Here is a 4993-nt window from a genome sequence, read left to right on the forward strand (position 1 = left end):
CAACATATTCTTTTGCACCATCTACTAGAAACAATGGAAATACACAACAATCCTAAAACATTAAAGTAGGTACATAATACAGTTGATTTTATTCATTTTCCATATGCAGGGTGTCAGTTAACTGACTAGTATTTAGTTAGCTAAAAAAGCTATAAATCTATACAAGAAGTCATCCAAAAGATATCTGTAGCTGGAAGTTTCTTTGGTCCCACCTGGCCCTGTCGTCCCTCAGCCACTTATAAAAATAATCACTCAGAGGCTTAATATTAATTGTAAATTATATGGCCTATGGGTTAGGCTTCTTACTAGCCAGCTCTTATAACATAAGTCAACCCATAACTATTAATCTATGTATTACCACATGTTCCATGGCTTTACCTGCATCCCATCACATGTTGCTCCTTGGATCGCAGTTTGGCGTCTCCCCCAACTCTCCTTTCTCCTCTCCTATCTCTCTTGGATTTCCCCACCTGGCTCCATCCTGCTCTGCCATAGGCCAATGCAGCTTTATTTATCTACCAATCAGAGCAACACATATTCACAGTGTACAGAAAGACACTCCACGGCAGATATCCATATTTTAAACAGTTCATTTCAAATATAAGCACTGATTTCTCAAAGGCAGAAATGGAGACTATTGGTTGTTTAAACTATCACCACTGAGCTGAGTATACTGGTTCTTAAAACTGCTACAAAGCAGTTCCTAAGCTGTGTATTCACTATATCCACAAACATAAGGAAAAGACTTAGACAATTAGCATCACCAAGGATTCTAGTTTGCTTCAAGCATGGACTTAAAAAAACAATGCTATGTTTTTCCAGCTATTTCTTTCCCACAGAATGTAAAGCCTAGAATGTAAGGATAGGAACAAAAAACGACAGAGAAGTGAAGGTTCAGGGAAGAAGCTATGTACAGACTTTTTTTTAAGCTAAGGAAATATAAGGATATTTGAAGACAAACATTGTACCACGATAGAATGAATCTGTTCTCCCTCTCAGATATATTCATGCTCAGCTGATATTTATATAACCAGGCCATAAGAACTAGCAACACATATTTACCACAAAATAAACTATTTCCTCAGTGCTTTGTCCCTTTCTTATTTGGCAGTTACAGGATCTGTACAGCAATGAGATCTATATCTCCAATCTACAGAAAAAGAAATATATTATTTGGGAGATAATTATTCTTATATTACAAAACATGGAAAAATTAACTGGTAGTTCATATATTTAAATCTAATCTCAATAAACTCCAAACAAACCTTTAACCATGATACTGTTCTGACCTTTATCCACACTTTTGTTTTCTGATGATATCTTGTGTGGGAGTGTGGGGGTGTGGGCATGGGGAGAAAATTCTCTTATTCTCTTCCATCTTAGAAATTTCCCCTTGAAGATCACTAGTAAAGACATCTGCCAATCAAGATGAGTATATTTCTATGCTTCATGTTCTCCAGGGCACAAATGAGATGCGCCTAGTTGAAGAGTGAAACAACAAAATTCATTTAAGATTCATCAGCTGAAGTTCCCGAACTGGTGACACACATTTATGCTATCAGTCTGTTTTACCTCCAGTCTTAGCAATTAGAGTCCAGGAGAGGATAAACAAGAAAGTTCCTTGAAGATCACCATATTTGGTAAAAATAAGCCAAGCTCAGAAAGATAGATATTGCATGACCCTCACTTATGGATCCTAAATTTTTAATAGGTACATAAAATCACAGGGGTTACCTGTGTGCGCGCGCGCGTGTGTGCGTGCGTGCGTGCGTGCGTGCGTGTGTGTGTGTGTGTGTGTGTGTGTGTATGAAAGCAGAAGGAATATTGCAAATTCAATGTTAGAAGGTGGGAAAAGGAGGAAAGAAAACAGGCAGGAGATGAGATGAATATGATGAAAACACATGATATACTTATATTATGTTTATGAAACTTAACACCACCTACAGTCAACTATCTACTATCAACCAATAAAAAAATAAAGTTCTTAAAAATAAAGCTTTTTATAAAAACATGTGTGCATGCAAGCACACACATGTGCACATGATAAATTCTAAATTCTTTATAAAAAAAACCCTCCAAGTTCTCATGTTCTAATTCCTCAATTTGCTTCAATAATTGACTGGATATTTTATCTTTGATCTCAGAAGCTTCAGTTGCCTCTATGCATGGAACAAATAATAAATATTTATTGACACAAATTTCAAATAAATGCCTTTCCTTTATAGGATTCAGTAAGCATCAAGAGTGTATCTGTTTTCAAATAAGAATAACTAGCTGTTTAGTCACTGGTTTTAGCTGCTATCAAACATGTTTATGTTTATGTAATTTGTTACCACACTACTCACCCATTTTAAGTCAGGTTCAAATGCATTATAAGAGTTGCACAAATATATTTTAATTTACTTAAGTAGTCTTAGCAGTCAAATATTAAGCCTGCCTTGCTTGTATTTTAAAGAATCAAGCTTTACTCTTTTGACTTTTTAATTTTAGTGATAAAATGGCTTTATTCTTTCCGTTCTCAAAACTGCTCCTTGATTTACTTCGGCTTTGTGTTCCTAAAAGTTGCTCAGTAGCTTAATTAGATATTCATTTTGACATTCTGGTCCCAGAAGAAATAACATTAACTCTATACTTATCCATCTGGTTATCAGTTATAGCTTGTGAATTGCTGCTTGTAATTTCCCAGGGACATGTGGGCGCCCTTCCAGTTAGGCTATTAAAATCCCGTACACTCTAACAACATGCTAATTAATATCCTTTCAGGTTTGCGGATGCACAGCAAAAACAGTGCCATGGAGAGAAAATTTCAAGGCTTCAGTGCTAACATGCAGAACTATTAGATGAAAAGTTAAGCCAGCAAATCTTTATATACCTACATCTTCTGAGGAACCAAAACCTTTTATCTTCAATTTTATGAAAATGTTTAATTCACACATCATCCTAAATTTAATACCCATCATCTGAAAAATTTGCACTGTGAAGAAGTATTTTTTTCATCCATATTCAGAGAAGGGTGTTTCCTAGCAACCTCATACAATCAGAACCAATCCTTGCCTGAATTATGACTCAAAGTGCTGTTGGAAGAATCATTTGCATGAGAAAGATACCACTGTCTGTTCTGATTAGGAGTAACAGCTCTTTCCTAATATTGGTCAGCTGTGGTCCAAAAGAAGGCAGCTGTTTAGAGAAGTCTTTGTTGTCATAAAATTTTGCATGAAGAAGGCAAACATTATACGTCCATAAAGGTCACAGGGGCCACTGAAATTTGAAATTAATCCAGTAGAATATGATAAGATATTTCACTACCTCCTACATTAAAGTATGCTGCTTCCTTTTATTTGTCTTATTTTCCTGATTCATTTTAATGTCTTTTTATCTTGTGAACATTCATTGATGGTTATAATAAGGATTGAATACTAGATAATGATTTTATACAGAACAGTTATTACTTTATTTAATTTGTATCATTTGCATATGTATATGCATTTGCATGTAATTTATTTTATGAAATTCCTACTTTGACCCTGCACATGAATTTCAAAAATTTGTTTCAATTTTATTTAGGCTCAATTGACATTTTCACATAGCAACAATACCAGCTCAAAGAGCTTTGATTTATTCATTTACATTTTAGAGAAAGTAAGTTTTTTTTTCTTTTTTTTAATTCAGGGGAGAGCGCAAACGCAGTCCCCCACTACCACAAATTATGCAGTGGAGTTTCCCGCATTTGGGGAAATTGCAGGGGTCAGCACATCCGGAGTGCAATGGATAAGCCTCGACCTGGGAAAACCATCTTGATGATCATGGTATCTCCCCTGCCCGGTAAGTATGAGAAAATAAGTTTTATAGAATAAAAATAAATACAAAACCTCAGCTAATTAGTTCACTCACTATTGAATTTTTCCTTCTGTTTTGAAATTTATTGCAACTGTGGATGTTTAGGTTTTAGTCATTTTTCTGCAGATCATTTCTTCAGTAAGAAGAAACACACTTGCTATCATATGGATCATACAAAGAGCACTTGGGACAATAGAAAACACAAAAGCTATTACAATCAAATGAACCATGACTTTTGTACTATTGGAACTTTAGAGATGGCAGGCTCAGAGGGCTGTGCAGAGGAACTCTGGAACTCATGCTTGGAAACTCTACCTGACCCTGGATGTATTACAGCATTTACTACATTTCCAGGATATTTGTAGAATATTAGCCAAAAATTTTATTTCAGGCTATAAACAAAGTAGGCAACAAGAAGATGAACATCAAAACACATTAGGCTGTTTTGAAAGTAGTTTTGCAATTTATTAAGTAATAAGTTACCTATTTCAACAAACCCAATATTCAAAATACCAGATAAAAGAAGCCAGATTGTAAGTAGTTGACTCCTTTATTAATGAAAAACCTTAGACCTTCTTCCCAGAGAGCATGGAACTAATAGGCACACCCCCAAATTACATCAAATTATTTAATTTAAAACAGAACTTATTGAATGAAAACTTTTAAAAGAAAGCATTTTAGAAAATGAACAAATTTATTGATTTTAAGAACACTTGGGTCTCATTTTGATCTTACTAATCTTAACATAAGCAACATAATTAATAAAGATTTAAACCTCTCAAATATGATTATAGTTTATGCACTACTGAAGGAATAAGATTAAAGACATAAATCTCTTTTCAACTCAGAAAATCTTTCATAACGGTAAAAGAAAAGAAAATAAATTTAGTATTCAATAAACCTTCATATATCAAAGTATCTGTAGTATGTAATATGTTTGTTTTCAAAATAAACAACAAATGGTCCTAAAGTAAGAGTACTTACCAATACCACCTGTCATGCATGCTCAACCTGACACCACTGGGTTCTTAGTGATCACCCATGGAACCTAGTGAGCTTGATTAAAAGAAAGACACGGTTTTCATACCTCTTGACAGAGGTAGTTTTACAACCACGGAGGGTTCCTCCACACAAAATGGGGACCTTAGGGCCATTC

The 4993-nt window shown here is 34.7% G+C and overlaps 1 non-coding gene across 1 annotated transcript; it reads right to left on the minus strand.

Annotated features, from left to right (window-relative positions):
• Positions 1 to 3666: 3666 nt before the first annotated feature.
• Positions 3667 to 3830, minus strand: LOC121823298 (U1 spliceosomal RNA). Its single transcript, XR_006064714.2, has one exon. It is a non-coding gene; the product is annotated as a U1 spliceosomal RNA (small nuclear RNA).
• Between the last annotated feature and the right edge of the window lie 1163 nt (positions 3831 to 4993).

Source organism: Peromyscus maniculatus, chromosome 16 (assembly GCF_049852395.1).
Source record: "Peromyscus maniculatus bairdii isolate BWxNUB_F1_BW_parent chromosome 16, HU_Pman_BW_mat_3.1, whole genome shotgun sequence".
Lineage (NCBI taxonomy): Eukaryota > Metazoa > Chordata > Mammalia > Rodentia > Cricetidae > Peromyscus > Peromyscus maniculatus.